The sequence below is a fragment of the Anser anser genome (assembly GCF_964211835.1).
Source record: "Anser anser genome assembly, chromosome: 1".
Taxonomy (NCBI): Eukaryota; Metazoa; Chordata; class Aves; order Anseriformes; family Anatidae; genus Anser; species Anser anser.
This window is the reverse complement of record NC_139720.1, coordinates 181,315,628-181,335,959: the sequence shown is the minus strand read 5'-3', so window position 1 is coordinate 181,335,959 and position 20,332 is coordinate 181,315,628. Positions and strand designations below refer to the sequence as shown.

Sequence of the window (20,332 nt, the reverse complement as noted above, 5' to 3'; positions counted from 1 at the left end):
AAAACCGAGGAAACACCAGTACAAAGCCTGGGTACCACCAAGCATCCATAACCAGCTGGGTCAAGTCCCTGACCCCAGAGGCTTCCTGTGGGGCAGCTCCCTCAGCCTCTGGCTATTTCTGTAGAAGAGGGAGGACCTAGGAGTGCTTTTGGTACCCCTAGCCCACACTGCTTCCAGAAGAGGCACAGGTCTCCTTCTCCATCTCCCCACTCCCCTGTGCAAGTCTCCAGTGAAAGGAAACTTGAGCATGATTGTCCCAGCAGAAATTTGTGCCTCCATTCTCCAGGAGCAGGACAACAACCCTTCTTCCATCCACCCTCTAACCGTCACAAACACTACGAACTCTTCAGGGCAGGTGCTGTCTTGTCCCTCTGCTCTGATACTGCTTAGCCTACAGGGGCTCAGATATAATTTGGGCGTCTTATCCAACCTAAAGAACAATAAGCTCCTGTCTATATCAAAAGTGCCTCCACCCTCTATTATGAGAAGAGATATTATCGTCCTCCATAACCACAAGAAGAAACCATCTGGCTTAGGATGGGGGTGAAATGTGTGATGCAGACCAGCTCTGTCCCTTGCTGCGTGGATGATGCCAAAGGCTGTGCAATCTTGGAGGTCTGAGCAGCGGAGTGCACAACAGCATTGGGACCTTACTGGTGGTCAGAATCTTACTGCCAGCTCTCCTGGGTTTCTGCCCCTCCTGAGGAAGTGATCTAGCAAAACAGAGCAGGGATGCTAAGTACTGTATTATCAGCTGCTGGAAGGAACGATCCGTCAAGGCTAATGCAGTCCACAAACCTAGTGTTAAGCAGTATCCTGTATAATTTATCAGGACTATATTATGAGCCCAGTCCTCCATCTGTTTCCTGAAAATGGGCTGGAGAGTTCTTCCTCTCTGCTACTGTCCTGCTTTAAAAACAAATCTTGCAATCGCTAAGAAGAGTCTTTTCAATGCTGGAGCAGCAATTAAGCCACAGCGCCTGATCTCACCTTGACTTGTTCTTTCACAATAGCCCTTTCTTGTAATATTTGGCACTGGGAAAAAGAACTATTTATTGAGAGCTGCTAATGTGCTGCTCAGAAGAGACATCATCTTTTTTTTTTTTTCTTTTGTTTTTTCTTTTCCCAAAAGCAGGGCTGTCAAAAGGGCAAAGCAGGTTTATGGAATAATTCAAAATGAAGATGTCAACCAGGGCTGATCTTTTACTGCGAAGGAACTGTGACTGCTCCTTCTCACTTCTGCCCATCCTCAGTCCCATGATAATGGAGCAGTTTGCTGCACAGCTCCAAATCCCAGGATGGAGCTGCATTCATCTGCTAGCATCCACAGAGCTGACCACATGGGTTATGTGTTAGAAAGCAGCTGTAAGACTATTCTGTCTTCTGTGTAGTTTCATCTTCCTTGGAAACTCATGAGAGATGACCATATACACCACTGGGATTCTCTCTCCAAAGGACATTTGATGAAATGAAACTCATTTTAAATGGGAGACAGACCCACTGCAAAGATTAACACTTCTTTACAGAGAGAATTAATTCTTAGCATATCTGATTACACATACCTATTTACATCAGTGTAGATGACTGTACTATCTCTCTAGTATTAGTGCAGGCTTGAAGTTTAATTCTTGTCCACAGATAATAATGAAAACATGTTCTGAGGCTCATTGTGTCAATAGGAAGCTTTCCATTGAGGTTGATGTACTTTGTCCCAATGTTAAGAAAGGGTATTTAGCAGAAAGAGATCATTCCAGATTGCAGCTATCCAACTCCTATCTACACAGTTACCATAATGACGATCCATCACAGATCCCAGGTCTGTCACTATTTCCTCTCATCTTCTGAGACTTCCTTTGATTTACACTCAAGAGTTTGAGACTTTCACTGGCTGGCATTTTTCCTCTGGCTCTAGTTTTTTAAACACAGTATTTAGCTTATCCTGCAGCCTAGTTTGTCATGGGAGAAAAGCCTCTTTTATTGAATTATTATATCAACCAGACGTTCCTACCAATATGGCAATGCTAGCCCAGAATCTGAATGGATCTGATCCAAGCTGAATAATTCCAAAAGTGAGAGTTCACCCTTACAGGGCAACTCCAGCTGAGAGATTAAATATTAGATAGTTGCTTACAGCTGGGTGATTAATGGCCATGCTTCAAAATGGGTGGCCCTTTTGCCCATCTTGTTCCCACTAGTAATGTCAGAAAGTACACCACACACCATCAGTAGCTATCAGTAAGAATTTCTTTCACTCCTGCAAGACCACTTTCAAATGAAAAATGCTGCTGTTTTTATCTCTTGTACTTGCATGCGGAATTTGAGGCTGTTTGTAAGCTTGTGTTAATCCTTTGATATCTCCTGGTTGGATATATGCTGTTGCTGTGTATCCAGTAAAGTGTTGTGACAAAAGGCAAGTTGCTGTTATAGAGAATAACTCCCTCAGTTCCTGAAATTCTGTACACTCGGGTGTAAACCGTTGCTTGAATACATGTTCTGAAACTCATAGGTAATTTTGCTATCAGCTTCTGACCCAACTCTGTTCTGTACAATTGAGTAGGCCTGGAAGACACATCTGGACTAATGAGTGTGAAGATGAGGCTGTACTTGTAGCCCCATCTTCTCATCTTTCTGGATCCCCTCACCCCACATAAGGGAGGACAGTGCGAAGAACAGTGAATTTGAGAAGTGTTTGAGTCTTCAGAAAGGAGGGAAGTCCCCCAGGCAAGACTGAGATGGTCTGGCCAACTACCTAAGGTGGCAATACTGAAGGGAGCAGCATTTCTCTTATGTGGCTTTTGCTTGCTTCTTGAGATGTGCAGGCATGGTAGAGGACAGACAAAGCACTACGTCTGCTCTGCGTTCCCTACAATTGGTGGTGTAATAAATAGATTTATTAGATGGTACTTTGCTATGCTTTTTGTTTTACAAAAGTGGACAGTTTTAGTATGTGAGTGCATGATTAAGAATGGTGGTACCCTTGCTCATTTTTAACTGCATACATCAACATTTGAAGTGCTGCTTTGGTAAATACACCACAGCATTTGTCATAGAGTACCAGAGCCAGCACCAAGGCATTGCTCCTGTTTCCAACAGGGGAGGATCCAACCCTTATCTTTTTAACTGACACTGTGTTCTGGAAAACAAGAAAATAGAAATGCCAACATGGAGAGTAAGAGGAGCTATGTGATTATATACTTGGATTTCATCTACAAGTATGTGCACACACAATTTTATTTTACTTGATTTAGATTTATAAACATAAATGACAGGACATGCTTGAATCACGTAGATTTAAAACCTCATACATATCTTTTCTCTCACATACACATAGGTATGTCTATGTGTGCAAACGTGTGTAAACGTGCTTATATACCTGCATATAGACAGTCTCCCAGACAATGTCACGGTTCTGTCCAGATCTGTTACAAAGCAGACAGAGGCAATGTTTCTAACCTTAAACAGTTTCAGATAGATGGTACTTCCTGTTGTGGAACTAATTATTTCTAAATTGTTTGGTTTTAGCTGTGGGGTGGCTCCGTTTTAGGATTTTAGCTATAGTAAACTCAACATTTTTGCCTTTTTTTTTTTTTTTTTAAAAAAAAGCCTGTTTTCCTTCTTTTCTCATTTAATTTCAGACCTTCAGAATATGTTCACCACCTCCTGGGCTCCTGTTGTGGGATGTCAGTTCTGCAATTTGTCTAGGTTACAAATCAGTTTGCTTTGAAGGTTTGTAGCTTGAACCAGAACTGCTAGTGGGAAACTCGGATGAATAAAATGAAAGAGACCCTCCAGGTACCATACAAATTTATAGCACAGGTTGCCAGTGCCACCTAGAAAACAGAATGAGATCAAACACTAATCCATCTATGTCTGCAGGATGCTATGAAATCCAGCATGGCCAAAAATGGACACATCAGCCTTTTTTAAATATGAGTTACAGCTCTCATGCATCAACAGAACAGAAGGATACAGACTGTAGCTGTCTCAAGGCATTGTGAGACTTGCATATATGCTTCCATATATTTTCTGCATATATGTATATCTTCAGTTAATTTTCTGTAGCCATGTTTTTGCTTAATGCAAACTGCTTTAAAATGCACCAAGACTACGTTTAATAACACATATTCTTGTACAATGCAATTCTGTGTGTAGAGCCATTGATGGCCTTCCTGTGCAAACCAAGATGCAATGAGTGTGGTGAAAGCTGTGTGCTTATCTATGGACTCAGTCAGTAGATTTATGATTTAATAAACAGCAGAGGAAAAAAAATCAGCTAAAAAAACCCTCCAGCCCTGCCACTCTGCTGAGAGCACCTAATTGCTCTGGAGCTCAATAAAAAGTCACAGTTTAATAAACTCCACCTCGTACTGCCTCACCAATGCCACTTTGCACATCCCTATTGCTCAGGGTGTCTGAGGTTGATTTTATTGTTCAGAGTCTTTTGATTATGCTCAAACTAAAATGAGGGATTGCAAATTCTAATTTGTGGTGACCTGGTTTTGTGAAAGGGCCTGGGGATGAGCAAAAATAGAAATGAACTTCATGTTCCTGTGTTTTAAATCATTTAATGTCACTACAGCATATAGTCTCAATTCTGCACAGCTTCTTTACCTGTATATTTAAGTTTAAATATACATTTAAAGCCATTTACTTTATCCCAGTTTAGCCATGTATTTAAATCTATATCTGCACAGAAGAGCTTGGCTAAATGAAGCCATAAAACAATACGAGATAACTGGGTTTTCATAGCAAGTCAAAATGAAGCTGTAACGGTTCTAAACAATATGCACACTCTACCATATGTTACAGCTAATGTTATGGGAGGGAGGAACATTTCTGGCATGGGGGAAAGTTGGAGACTGATAGCTAAAGGGGGGAAAAATACAAAACTCCTAAATCACACCAACAACATGCACACAAAAATTGAAGCTGTCACCCTCCTAAGGGCTCTTGAAAAGAAAGCACAGAACTCGCTGTCCAGATAGCTAACACCAGAAAAAGTGTGAAACCAAGGAGGAGGATAAACTCATTCCAATTGCTCACAGATGCCTCATGTAGCGAGCAGGAGATAAAATCAGCTGCACTGGAAGAGAGGGAAGCCAATGCTTCCAAAGTGGGGCAGGACAAAAATAAAACCAAGCCCACATCAGCGGTACTGAAAAATGGGCAGTCTTTTCTAAGGAGGATCTGAGTGCAAGTAGTATAAGTCAGATTTGGTTTAAGAGAAGAAAAAATACCTCATGGATATACCACAGGAACAAAAAGCCCAATTTACTTTTAACAAACTACAACGAATGTAATGGCAGGAAGGTCTGAGTGGATAAGTTAGAGCAGTCTCCAGAAAAAAAACAGCCTGAAAAGCCATTTCATGACACCTACCACAGTTCCTGTGGCTTGCTGAGCCTTTTGTGCTCTCCTCTCTGGGAGTTTCAAACTTAGACTAGATCGATGTTAAGTTTTGTGTGCTTAGATGCTACAGGATCTGAAAAGATAAAACTAGGAGAAATGCGACAGAAGTCATCATTTGCTTCTTCAGCCAAAAGTCTCCCCAAGAAGTGCTGGGTTTTCTATTGTTTCAAATGTTTACTACACCGGACACGGCATAGACAGCTAGCTGCGTACGAGCTTGCCCTGGCACAGGAGCAGAGCGGGTAACCTCATCTACCCTCTCAGTCTCTAAGCTTTGATGATTCACATTTTACAAGAGCAGCTTTGCTTATAAATAAGAGCAGGTTTAGCAAGTGAAACCAGTTGGCATTTAAACATAAACTAAACACATGCCTCCTAACAAAAGGAAGAGCTTGAAGCCAGAGAGCAAACCCCTCGTGCTACGAAATGCTTTCCAGAGTTTAATTTCACATGTAGGACCAGTAGCGCTCACAGCAGGAAGGTAGAATGACTCATGTGGGGATGTCGGGAATTGGGATGAGAAAGCATTACAAAAGTACTCATAACATAAATTGCTTATCATCCTGTCCTTTGTTCTTCAAACAGAGATGACTTTGGCACTGTATCCTGTTCCAAGGAAAGAGGAAAATCAGGAGGGTGCTAAACTCAACACTGATCCCACCGGTGTTCTTACCAGCCCAAAAGGCAGCACAATTGTCTTACATTCAATGTTGTAATCCAAGATAAAGGAGATAAAATAGTATTTTGGGGAAAGTGGGACTGTTTTGTTGCCCTATCTGTGTGTGGACTTATTTATTTCAGCAAAAGAGGTAAAAAACAAACCAAACCAACCAACCAAACAAACAATTATTCTGGTTTGATAGAGTTCCTACCTGTCTTCAGAGACCTTTGCACTGTTCTGCATGACAAAGCACAAGACAAAAGATGTTCAAGTCTCTTGATAGTGACAGAAACTACAACCAACCACCTTGTACTTTATCTCCATCTTGGTCCTGCCTTATCATCCATACATATCACTGCCAGTCCAGCTGAGAGAAAGGGAGTGGCTGAGGAAGAAGGGGTTTTGCCCAGCTCAAAGTCAGGGTAAGAGCACAGTCCTCAATACAATCTACATGGGTTGTCATTTCCTAGTTTGTATGTTTGTTTTTTTTTTTTTTTTTTTCCCTGCACACCACCTGCAAATGTGAGGCCACTTCACTTACCTCTTGGAGGAAAAGCCTGTAACTATTGCCATCACGTTTCTCTGGATTGGATTAGATGGTTTGGGCAATGGTTGTATAGTCACAGTTAGGGAAAGTTAGGGAATAAATATGAGGACCAACTCCAGGGGTTGTTGTTGTTCCTAAGGACAAATATTGTCTAATCTTTTTTTTTTTTCTTTTTTTTTTTTTTCTTCCACTCCTCTTCTATTAATTGATAGGAGTTTCTTAAAAAGTGCCCATTTCAAACAAAGCACCGCGTACAAAATGCTGATTCCCCCCCTATTTATGCAGATCAAAGTCCACCATTCCTCTCCATGCCATCATGATAAGACCCTGATATAAACATAGCATAGTATCAGTTTAACTTTCTCAGAGGAAGGGAGAGTGATTTTCCTGATGCTGTGTTCAGTAACTCATCTTGCTGTGAATCAGTTAAATCAGGGCAAAGACCATCTATACAAGCATTGGTTAACCTCCTTCAGTTACATGTACTTCTTGTCTGCTTTTGCTTTTTTTTTTTTTTTACACCAAAATCTTCCCTGATTCAGAGCAAACAGCCTCCTGCCAAGCTTTGGGAAACACAGAAATGTCTCATCATGGTGGGGGTCAGTCGGTTCATTTCGGCAATATAAGCACAGCCTGGTGTTTTGTTCCCCTGGCAAAGCACAGACTCCACCACGGGAGCAGTGCAGAAGCCCAGGGGGGATCTTTCCTTCCATCCCCACCCCTGAGGAAGCTGGTGAAAAATGGGGGTGAAATGCTTCTCCATGGAGCCCCAGCCTGCCCTGGTGTGAGTGGGCTGACCCCTTGAGGGTCCGAGAACAGAAACAACAAGAAACACACTGCAAATGTGGTTAAACAGGCAGTGTCCTGGCTCTCCCACATACAGAGAGGAAGACATGTCAGACACTTGGCCTTTTTTGTTTAGTTTGTGTCTCTTGGAAATGGGTGTCATGAACTCACTTTCCTTGATGCCATCCCTGACATGGTGAGGAGTAACCCAGTGACATTTTCCTTTGTGTGTCCACAGCAAGTACCTGTGGAAAGGAGCAAAGCAAAGGTCCTTCAGTTTGTTGGCTTGGGTCTGAGTGAATCACCTGTACCAGAAAATGAATCTACATTTGTAGAGATACCCTGCAACACAAGCAGTATTGTTTCACCCAGCAGTGGGAGACATGGGAACATGCATATCCTAGATTTAGATTTGGTTATTGTACTTTCAGTGTGGGATTCATCCCATTTAACCTCTGACATATTCACATGAGCTAGTCAGACTAAGCTTAAAGAAGCCAATGGAACTAAATGGGTATTTCCAAGCCATCATTCACTTTACCTATTTTAAAAGATTTCTGCAGGCTGAGACAAATGAAACTTTTAGTGCCTTTCACCTGGGTGACTGTTCTTTAGCCCTCATGTGGTAGAACATTTGGTAGACCTACAGTGAATTTCCAATAAATGCAGTCTCCTATAAAGTATCCCAGTGAAGATCAGGAGATTTTCACTTTATAAGTTTCTTCCACTAAGCAACACTTTTTAGATAATCTCTTGAATGTTACCTATCCCACGCCAAGAATTAGCACTAGAAGAGCCTGCTGGCAGGGTCATGTTTCTATAAATGAGATCTATGCTTGGATGTTGTGTACAAATCTCCATCCACATTGCACTCGGTGGCCAGGAGCACTGCAAGGGCGATGAATTCTGCCTGCCAAAGAGGCTGACTCTGCTTGCCTGCCAACCCACCACCCCCTCCCACCCTGAAGTCTGACTTGTCATATATCCAAATTTCAGAAAGCTGAGATGGCTTTGTAGCCGGTCTCGTCTGCCACACAGCTGGCACATCGGGTCACAGGGCGGTGAGGACCTCCTGATGCTCCTGGTGGATCACCTCCACCCTAAGAGGGCTCCATTGGAGGGGGTGCGAATTGGCACAGCAGAGGAATAGCTGGGTGACCTGACTTACCCACCCCAGCTGTCAGCAGATCAGATGATCCTTCAACCAGCTGTACCTGCATGGCACATCACAGGGTGTGAAAGGCACCACAGCTCTGCATTGTAAATGCATTAAGCAGAAGTGGAGAGGGAGGGAGCCAGGTGGGATCCTCATACTCGACTACACAGGACCCGGCAGGTCTGAGGAGTGCAGCTGATGGTTTCAGGGAGGAGTCATGTTTAACGTATCTGAGCTGGAAGGACAGGTTAGTCATGCATATGGCCTAAAGCAAGGAAGAAGAATAGATGAAAGATGGGGAATCCCAAAGAGAAAAGAGGCAAAGATGTACACACACCCCAATAAAGAAAACCCCATTCTTCAGTTTGGGAAGGGCAGGTTGCTCTGGCATAAGGAGAAGTACACAAAAATCTGAATGTCCAGGGAACACCATATTCACCTTTTCTTGCTCCTATCAACAATGCACACATGTTTTTATCTCCCATTTAACCAGGGGAGTGGGTGCTCACATCTGATATAGCCTAATGGAGGTGTGAGCATGGCTGTGGTAAAGGAGCCTTCTTCCCTCTATTATCCCTACTGCTTTTGTACCTGCACATGTGTGTTCAGGGCACATCCCACAGATTTTTGTCCTGAGAGGTTAGGAATGCTGGCTCACAAACTGAGCAGATGGATCATTGCCCATAAGGCATGTAAATGATCTGCTGAATGGTGTTCAGCAGTATTACTGAATTAGTATTATTGAACAGTAGGTATTATTAATTTTCCTAGTGGATGGACCACAGGCCCATGGAAAGCATAGAGGCTACTGGTGATCTACTGGCCCAAACATCTGGAAACCACTCCCCCAGGAGTCCTCTCCAGGCAGCTGTGGGAGAAGTTGTGTGTCCTTTGTGGGAAAGGGCAAGCAGGGCTACCATCAGCTGAGTGATCAAGGAGGTGGCTTCAACTAAGTCAGAGCTCTGGCTCAAACCCATGCCTAGTCACATAGGTTACTCTTCCACTGCAGACATACAGGCAAGGGGATGGGCATTGTGGTACTTGTCTGGACCCTTTCTCTTACCCAGCACTAAGACTCTCTGAGATTGTGAAATTGCTGAATTTGCCTTGGAATAAGAGTCTGGCACAGGGCAGCAACTATTAACCAGCTCATATGCAATAATACATCATTTAGGAAAAGCTTATTTGTCAGCCTGTATCGCTGAAGGATCTCCATGCTCCTAGCAAAGTTCTGTTTTTTCTACGTGCCAGGCAGACAGGCGAGCTAAGAAGAGACTGGAAGTCTGGGCTGGTCCTGCAGTGAAGACCTGTGCTGCTCATGCAGAAACATTACTCCAGTCACAGGGGATCAGGGAAACCAGCTACGGGCTCTCTGAATTTCTGTGTGAAGCAATTGCAGTTACACAACACATAATGGAGTTTACTGCGTTTAACTCTCTGTTCTTTATTACAGTGTTGAGTAATGAGGCCTTACTTTAAAATAGAACCCCACTTCTGGTAACATTTGGGTGTTAACATAATTATTCATTGTCTGTGTGTTGTGCTTGTGCCAATGCTAAAGAGCAGATGTTAATAGTGAAAACTGAAGAGTTTATTATACACAAAAATAATTAGCTTCCTGTTCTGTAGGAACAAGTCTGTTGTCCACCAGACTAATTAGAACATCAGTCAGTCTTGTGTTATGCTGTAACCAGATGTCTGAAATGTTATTTTTTAAGGTTTGAAGGCCTGACAATGAGGCAACTCATCTGGATATCATGCAAAAAGCCTGACTTTGCTTTCGTTTATCTCTGTACCACCTTACTCACTGAAGGGCCATTATACAGATAAGATGCTACTATAATTATTTTTTGTTCTTGTTGCTGTCATATGTTATGATTATAATAATATTTTATTTTTATTTCTGTAGGATCTACAAGCTCCTGTGCACATAGACAGAGCCGAGAAAAAAAAAAAAAAAAAAAAGATATTCTTAGTTTGAGGGAAACTTGCAGCTGAAGTCAAAAGCAACAAGCAGATAGAGTCCACTTTAGAAAAGGTATAAGAAATCAATTGTAGAGAAAACAAGGCGAACAAGGAGAGTGACCAGACATCTGAGAAGGGACAAGCTAGCAGTTTTAAAGCACACAGAAGACTGCTGAAAATAAAAAGGAATAAATCTTCCGTCCTATATTTGTGCCAGATAGGACCAGACATAAGCAGCAGCATTGGAGATGTTATTGAAACATGAGGAGAAAAAACTTTCTAATTGCAAGGACGGTGAAGCACTAGAATAGATTTTCCAGGCAGACTGCAGATTTATTTTTCCTGGGCAAGTTAGACATCTGCTGTCACCGTGGATGCTGCCATGGGATATGAGTACACAGCCCCTGAAGGTTCCTTCTGCTTTGTGATTGGGATAGCCAGGCAGGCCATCAAGGCAGTGAAACAATGAGACAAAACTGTTATAGAGATGAACAGACAGGACCATATTTTAGAAAAGCAATAAAAAAAAAATCTGTGACTTGGTCTATGTGTGGAGACTTAGACATATGTAGATATGATGGGTGAGGGTGAGAAAAGCAGTAGAATCAATGAGGGTCATTGGACAGGATCCGACAGGAGGGTCGGTCTAGCCATGACATGTCAGGAGAGCTTAGGTGATAGCTAATACTCAAAGAGGTACTACAGGACCAGATTTGGGATTTGTGGCACGGGTGTTCTAAAATGCTGTTTTAAAGAATCTGTGTTGTAAAAGAATTTGAGTCCACAGGCTATGTTTGAGAGGTGGGTCTTTATCTGACTAGGGGGCCATGCAAACACTCAAAAGGAATCTGGTCGCTACCAGAGACGGGTCCAAATTTCTTCAGTACCAGACTGTTCAGAGCTAATTGCTCTCATGCAAATCTTTATCTGGAAAGTGCAATGGCTAATGGATAATGGTGACTTATTTTTCCAACCATCTATCTGCTCTCACAGGGATTTTTATAGTTGGTAGGTAAAATCTCCACCTAAAATACTAAGGCTAGGCTCTGTCACCTCAAAATATGCCATGTGAAGTATACAGGAGAGGAGTAGAACTAGGCACCCAGATATTTTGACCACTCTTCCACAGAACTGCCAGCTCCTTGTCTGAAACATTGCCAAATCTTTTACTACATCTGCTCAAAATGTCAGGCCAAAAGAGCAGCAACCAGTTCATACAAATCTCTCCTTGGGTCTGTGTTGTGCAATGTTGGTTTCTGTTTCTCTTCTTGCAATAATAAGCTACAACGGCTGCTGGAGGGATTCTACAAAGGGTGCAGTTTATGTAATATCCATTTAGAAATGACAAAGCTTTCCTTTCTGGGCCTTTCATGTAGTAGTCCACCCACATGCAGGCAGTGCACGCAAATGACGTATCATCCGGAGGCTGAGACTTGCTGCAGAAATTGATAGTAAGCCGTTGTTATTCTAATTATGTGGCCGTCTTCCTTAATTAAAGCTATGCCACAGGTCATTTACCCTGATGCAGAGTCCATGAACATTAATCCAGGCAGTGTCTTGGAATCAGGGAGTTCTCATTAGCATAGGATTGGCTGTGAGGGAAGTATAATCATCTGGAACCCTTTACAAAGGGATGTAAATTAGCATCCATGCTTCCTATGTACTATTGACACAGTGAATTATTTTACTGAGTGGAAATAAAAATGAGCACAGAGAAACAACATTCATATTTGCAGCTCAGGCTATATACTCTGTTTGCTGTGGGGATTTGTGTGTGTGTTTCTATACTCAGCCAGAAACTCCAATTATCATCTCTGGTGGCTCACCAGCTCTTGAAGCTCATGCTCCTCCCTATGCAAAGTACTGCAATCTGTTTACACTGAAGTAATGACTGAGAATAAAAAAAATAGCCTTTATAATGCCTTATTAATCTTTGTGTGCTTCACTCAGAAGCACAGAGCCCCATATTAGGAGCAGATTTAGGTTTGAGAGTGGCTCCTGAATCCCCTTCTAACAACAGGATTTTACTCTTCAGCTTTAATGTAGCAATGTTAGAACTTTGTTCAGTCACAACCTGACATAAGTCTGCACTTCAAAACACACATTTGTTTTTGCAGAGGTTGAAACAGGCCTCAAGAAGAGGAAAAATGGCCAATTTTTATCAAGTACTCAGCACTGATTCTACACATTAGCCACAGCTCATCTAAAAACACCCCTCCCAGGAGACAAGCTAGCAGTTATCCCCTGTGTTAGAGCTGAAGAAAGGGACACCACACCCAGGAAGAGAAACCAGATGTTCTGACCACTGGTCGCCTATTCTATCTATTCCACACCATTGCGTTTGCATAATGCGAATATGGGGACATGGAAAATGTAGATGAAATTTTACAATAGGAATTGTTCTTCTAAACATTTGAGTTCTCTTTAGTTGGAACAATTACGCCCCTGGCATAGCTCCCATCCTGTTTGAAAGCCAAGTAATGGTCACAGCTAATAACTAATCATGGCCAACAGTACCCTGGCTATCATCTTGGAAACTCAATTTCAGAACAAAGTCTTATGCTTGTGATAGTAACATGTAGTCAGGGCATTGAGCAGTGATATAAATTATCACAATATTTTGCTGTCATGCATCAAAAGCAGTATTATACTGTGTGGATATAGTCAGAGTAGTTCTTCATTACAGTAGAAAAAGTCAGGGAGTGGCAGGATAAATCCTGTTTTCCTCAAACTTGAAGAAGTGTGACCCTTCTGACAATCTTTATTGTAAGAAGGTAAAAACAACTAAAGAATAGGAACTTGTACATTAAAAAATGAGCAAAAATAGCTATTGATCGTAAGGATCAAATTTAGACCAAGATAAAGTAGTCTGCAGCAAAGCAAATCTATTTCTATTTAATTTAAATTAAGATATTGATAGGATCACCAGTAACACAGTATGCAAGTAGCTCATGACATAGATGTGATATTGCCAACATCATCATTTTACAGATGAAGAAATGAAGGTTCAAATTCTCAAAGCTATTAAAATTCATAGATAAAGTATTTCGGCAAAGTGACTTGCACTGTGTTTGGTCAGGAAATCAGTAAGGTTTCTCACTCTCTCAGCTGCACTCAGATAACTGATCCAACATCTCCTTTCAGTGGGATGGTTTTGCTTTTGTTATAGTATAAAATATTTTTAACCAAGCACGTATGGTTACCGAGTCCTATCCTGCATGGGTTCAAAAACTGTTCAATCTCACTTCCACCCTCAGGAAAGTAACATGTATTCTTTGAACATTCAGAGTGATCTCATGTGTGGTTTTGCTAACAGCTTACAATAGATTTGGTTTCCCGAGTATATCTCTGCTTTTAGCAGCCATTTTCTCTCAATCTTATCCCTTTCGTGATATAAAAACAGTATCTTGGCCTCAGAATTACATGATCTTCAGGGTGAGAGGAGAATGAAGATTGCAAACACTTCCAAGAGCAACTGACATGACAAAAAACCTGGAGCTGACAATGAGGCTCCTTATTCTGCCAGGGTTTCAATGTCTTTTGCATCCCATGGGCTTATGGTACTTATCTTGTTTTCTGGTTTTGTTGCTGTTGTTGTTTGTTTCTTTCTTTTTGTTTATTTGCACGTTTGTTTGTTTGTTCCCTGAAAAAAAGAAAGAAAGAAAAAAAAAAGAAAATAAAATTGAGACATGAGTTAGCAAAAAAGGGAAGACTGGGCCATAAAGTAGTTTTGGAAGGCAAAAATTCAAATGCTCCCCACTGTTGTTTATAGTGAAACCTTCGCTCCTGGTCAGACATCAGAAAAACATGCAGGGCACAAGGCTTTGTTCAAAGTCCAAACAATGTGAAAATAAAAGAAAGATTCTCATTGATTTTAATGGGCAGCTTGCCAATTTGGCTGTGTTTTGTGTGGGCAGCAGTTACTGGTTTTAGGCTCATGGGGTAACAACTAAAGGTGGCAAAGGTGTGACAGCAGAGCCTTCAGCAAGGGGGACAACCTAAGTCAATCAGACATGCCCAAGTCCATGAGACAAGATTGGCTTCATCAGATGGTGCTGAGAGAGCTGTGAGGACACTGTTGAGAGGTCCTGGCAATCAGCAGAGGTTTCTGATGATGGGGAAAAGGCAAATGTCACAGTGTTCTTGAAGAAAGGCAGGAAGGAGGATCCAGGGAATTACAAGCTTCTCAGTCTCACCTTTCAGTCCCTGGAAAGGTTATAGAGAAGATCCTCCAGGAAGCCATTTCCAGGCACACAAAGGACAAAAGAGTGATTTGGAACAGAAGACAAGAGAGTGATTTGGAGCAGATATTTACCAAGGTCAAATCATGCTCTACCCACCTGTTTTTCCTCTGTGATGATTGTCTCAGCGGACAAGGGCAGAGCAACAGGTGCTGACTTCAGGATGACTTTTGACACAGTGTCCTTACAACCAAATGGGTCAGATATTGACTGCAGGAGTGGACAGTAAGGTGGGCTAAAATCTGGCTGAACCTTTGGGTTCGAAGGTTTGTGAAGAGCAGTACAAATGGTGTTCCTCTGGGCTAGACACCAGGGAGAGCATTGCTAAATGTCAATGACCTGAGTGGTAGGACAGAGTGCATTCTCAGCAAGTTCATGGATGGTACCAAATCAGGGGGAGCAGGTGATAAGCTAGGGCAGGACTGCTGTTCAGAAGGAGAACAGCAGGCTGAAGGAATGAGCTGACAAGAGCCACAAAGCTCAGCAAAGAGAAGTGTGATATCCTGCATCTGGGACAGGGGAATTACTCCTTGCACAAGTATAGGCTGCAGGTTTATTTTATAGAAAGCAACTTTGGGAAAAATGTAAGGGTGATTTGTTGGAGAGTAGGCTGAATGTGAGCCAACGCTGTGCGCTTTCTGCAGGACGGGCAGCCAGACACTGGGCTCTATTAGCAATACAGGAGGCAGCAAGTCAAGGGTAGAGTTCACAGCCTGGTGAGACTAGAGGGTAGTCTCCATTTTTTTTGCTGGAAAAAAAGAAAAAATGTTGTGAAATCAGTTAGCAAAAAAGATAAGTTGCTCACAAGTGTGAGCCCAGAGGAGAACCATCAAATGGTCAAGGTGCTGAAGCACATGGCATGGGAGAAGAGGCTGGGGTTTGTTGAAGGGAAGTGACTGTTCTGTTGACCCCAGCTACCTAAGGGGAAGGTACAGAGAAGACATCCTTTCAGAGCTGCACAAAAATAGAAAAGCTGTGCTATCTCCATCTTTGGAGACACTCAGTCCTTAAGTGGACACTGCTCGGAGCAACATGACGTAGCTTGTGCTGCTTGGAGCAGCGGGTTGGACTAGATGACATGGTGAGGTCACTTTCAGCCTAAATTATCCCATGATTGTGCAATTACAAATGAGCCGAATGACTTGCATTGGACCAAGGAAGGTCTCTTGAGAAGATAGCTAGTCCTAATCTGAAAATTTAAGAAGACAGAAAATCTATTTCTACTGCTACTATGCGGTTTCAGCCAGCAGTATTAGAAGTGAACTCTTCCTCCCCTCTCAAATTGCCTTCTCAGCTGTGATATGTGAATAAAACAATGACTGTGCAGAAACCAGAGATAACCAATTTAATTTTATTTACAGTAACCCCCAGCCAAAAAGCAGATGTTCATTTTAGTGTGTTTTATTAGACACTCTCCCTGTTCTCTCAACAACTTCCACCGCTTGTCATTGCTTCCTGGGAGGGTCCTCAGGACATGTCCACCTTTTTATGAAGTGCTGGTACAACCCCTAATACAGCTTCAGCTGGGATCTTCAGCCATGCTTGCAACACAAAAACAAAACAAAACAAAACAAAATCCTATGAAAAACGCACACAAAGGACTTTTCCTACCCCTGTAATTTTGGGCAGACAGATAGGTCATTCCCTAAGCCTCTATCTTCAGCTAGGAGGAAGCCCCTGAGAAGCAGGACATGAGGGCAGAAGGGGCAAATGTATCACGGACATTACCAGCGAACTGCTCGGGTGTGGGAGGTGACTCCACGCCTTCCCCATGGTGAGCAGGAGCGTGAGGAGGGCAGGGGACACAGCTGGCTGTCACTTCCCAATGCTTGCACTGGGATCCCCACACAAGTGAGGGTTTTGCAGGCAATTACTGCTTTCATATCACCACCGTGGCATGCAAGCGCTTTGGTCCTTGCTCGCGTGTTGCTCAGACCACACAGGAGAAAAAAAGGCAGCTGTTTTCCTAAACAAAGCACTGTGGGGCTGCAGCTATGCTGTTCATCCAGGCTGTGTGACCTTTCTTTCTCCCCCAGCAAGCCCTGACAGCGTAGGGGTGCCCATAGGTACAGTGCTTTTCGGAGACGGTGTGGTGTGTCACCAGGTGGGTGTCCCAGCTGGGCAGTCACCTCGAGGCTGCTCAACACTCCAGAAGAGGCTTCGTTTTGCTTTTCTGACGGTGAAGAACAAGGAGAGGAGCTGGTGGGGCTTCTGCCACAGAAAGGGGAGGGTGGGGTGCAGGATGCAGGATGTCCCATAGTGGGACACCTGGCTCTGCAGCCTTAGCAAAGTGGTGGCGGGCCATTTCGCAGGTCTATCTACTCAGCCGCTGCCTAATTTGCCTGTGCCCTACAATGACTGCAGAAGAAAATTCCTGGGACCGAGAGGGAAAGCATCCAAACCCGAGCTGACACAGCTCATTTAGGCTTGGCAGGACTACTGTCAAGGAGCAGCCTTTCTGAATTCAATGCCAGTGAGAGGATGGGACTGGCAAAAGGACTCTCTGTTGCCTGTATTTCTTTCAGATAAAAAAAAAAAAAAAAAAACTTGTTTGTTGTGCCACCAGTCTTTGAGTAAGGGCTTTTGTGGGACGAAGGGTAGTGCTATGAGAATTTTACTCTGGTCTGGGGAGGAAAGGAAAAACAGGCCACAGTATTTATTTATTTTTTCCTTAAAACATGTAAGACAGAGAAAACAACACACATTGTTACACTGCAGCGATATGCAGCCATGGGCTCCCATAACTGCTCCTGGGTTTTCCAGCTGGCTGCTGACCTCTTGGGATAGCCTTGCCTGGTCCAGCTTTAGCTTGCTGAAAGAAAAAGCACCAACAATTAAGACACTACAGCTGATGTTCATGCAAGGTCCCCACTGATTATGTCGGGCTACTGATTCCAGTGAGGTTTAGGTACCCTGTATAACTTTGGGAAGGTGGGCTTGCGGGTCGCCACGGATGCTGCAGCTCTGGGTGCATGTCATCTATCAAGTCATCTGGCAACAACAAATACACATTCTTCAGGCACAGAAATTGCAGTTCTGGGCCGAGAAAGGTGGAGGGGGGAAGTGGCTCCGCCAGGCAAAGCAGACACATGGGCCACAGGGAAAGTGGTGAGCCTGGGAGACTTCCAGCTTCTGAAGCCAAACGCACGTGTCAGGACCAGGGCGGGATGGAGGTGCACCCCAGCAGTCATTCCCATCCCTGTGGTTTCCTCTGGAAAGGTTTTTACCAGAAAGGAGCTGTGCTGTCCTGCTAGTCTGCACGGTGCAGGGACGACGACACCGGTGTGTGTTCCTCCACAGCCCTGCGTGGTCCTGCACCAGCCCCGGCCACGAGTACTCAGATCAGGACTTCGAGGACAGCTGGGATGGTGTGCTGTCAGAAATTGAAGGAACTGGACTAATGGAAAGTGCAGATCCTGTTTCTGTTTGACAGGACTTGAAATGTTCCCCTTTTCACTAGTCTACTTTTGTATCTTCACTAATCTTATTAAATAAGGTTAAAAAACAAGATTTCCAGGTAAAAAAAAAAAACACACACAAAAAAACCCAGTCATAATTGTCAGAAAGTGAAAGTAGACACGAATTAGATATTGACTTATACGAGACCATTTACTGGAAATATCACTCATAGCACAGCAAACACCAAACACTGAGTTATTTTAAAGTCAAAAACTTTTGCTCCTAAGTTTCATCTCAAAAAAGAAAGAAAATAAAATCTCCAAAAAGACAGTGCTGTCGAGAACATTTTAATCTCGGATCATTTGAACAGCTGGAGGCGATGAATGCAAATTCAAAAACAAAGACGGGAAAGGAGAGGGGGTAACATAAATAAATAAATAAATAAGAACGCTTCCTACCAAGTCCAAGTCCTGCAAACCACAAAAGGTGCTTTGCGTTAGGACGCAACACGGACGATGTAGGGGTGGTTTGGGTCATCGGCCGAGCTTTCCCCATCCCCTGGTGTTTTATAGGTTCACCCCTCGGCTTTGGGGGTGGGGGTGATGCTGAGGGCCCCCGCAGGGGTGAGGTGTCCCGGGGGGGGCCACCCGCTCGGGGAGCGGCGCGGGTGCCCTGCGGGACGAGGTGCCTGGATGGACGGTGCCGCTCAGCGGCGCGGCTCCGGCACTGCACGCCCCGTGGGGAGAAACCAACCCCTCGCCGGCTCCAGACAAAGGGAAACAAGAGCTTAGAACAAGGGTTGGAAGATGAGATGACCGACACGGCTCCGGACAGGGGGTTCAGTGCTGCCAGGCTCAAAGTTCGGGGGGGGGGGGGGGGGGGGGGCAGAGCTGCTGCGGGTCTTGTTTTTAAGGTCTCATTTCTTGGGCTTTAGTTCTTAAAACAGCAATTGCAGCACAGTCAGGCCTGAGACTGCAACATCTGAAAATCCAGGCCTCCCCAGGAATCAACCCTAAAAAAATAACATCCCAAGCAAGGAGGACCCCATGGTACAGAGAATCCCAGTGGGCTAAGAACCAGGTGAAATGAAAATTATTATTATTATTATTTTTTTTTTCCCCAGATGACGCGAGGCTTCCGAAAGAGGATGTTTATACGAACCCTTGTTTTGTAAATCAGGGACTAGCAGCCCCCTGTGTTACACTGCAGCTGCTATTTACAGCGGATATTTAAGAAGGCATTTCAGTAAGAGGCTGGAGAGAGATGTGGAGACACAGTTTAGATTTCCTAGAGGATCTGGGCAGAGCAGAGCCCCCCTCCTGCCCTGTGTGTCCCTTACCTGTCCCTGCTGTGCCCCCCCCGCTGCTGCTGGCATGCTGGAGCAGTGCTGGGCACAGGGGGACATGCCCCCAGCCCCTGCCATGGCACAGATAAGAGCAGCGATAAGCTAACAGATGGCAGGTCCGAAGGGGAGCCGCTGCCGCCGATGCAGGCTGGCGGACAAACATTCCTGCTCTGGCAGCTGGAACAACGGTAGCGCCAATGAAACATGAACAATTTCCTCCCCGCCAGCAAAGAAAATAGCTCCGGGGAGAAGCCAGGGAGAATAATTGTCAGCCTCCTCTAGGTATCATGGGAACAGGGGCCGTTCAGTGAGCCCGGCGTAAACAACAGCTCCTTATTTTTGATACGGCATGAAGCTAAAAGCTGAATTCAGAGCAATTGCTGAATCAGCTGCCCCGGTGCCCACCTCCTGCCGACCTTTCCTCGGAAATGACTGCAGCGAGGCACGCAGGAGTTTCACTGCCACCAAAATGGGCTCGTAGCAGAGGGCGACTCTCCCATCACAGTGCGGTGCAGATAGGACAGATGCTTCGCATTCTTGCTGCTCTCTTCTCTGCAGAAGATGCTGATCATTGCTGCAGTGAAATTCCTCCCAGCTCCAGCCCCTCTCCCGGGACTCAGCCAGGTCTCTCTGTCTGTCTTCAGATGCTTTTTTTTAATTTTTATTTTTTATTTTAGCCACAGTTAAAATACTCTGCAGCCTTACAACGTGTGCCACAGGCCTGGGAATGTGTCCCCATAAGCTTTGGTAGCAGCAAGCAGGGCAGACCCTGGCTCTCACAACAATGCAACGGGCATCTCCACTGATGCCCAGAGAGCTAGAC

At 44.1% G+C, this 20,332-nt stretch overlaps 1 long non-coding RNA gene across 2 annotated transcripts; it reads right to left on the bottom strand.

Moving 5' to 3' along the window:
• Positions 1-17,424: 17,424 nt before the first annotated feature.
• Positions 17,425-18,964, bottom strand: LOC310896285. 2 transcript variants are annotated; one of them, XR_014581346.1, is made up of 4 exons: positions 18,623-18,964; positions 17,993-18,138; positions 17,678-17,756; positions 17,425-17,577 (listed from the first exon to the last, which is right to left on the bottom strand). It is a non-coding gene; the product is annotated as an uncharacterized lncRNA (long non-coding RNA). The 2 variants fall into 2 exon arrangements; XR_014581345.1 differs by having other exon boundaries at positions 17,993-18,964.
• Between the last annotated feature and the right edge of the window lie 1,368 nt (positions 18,965-20,332).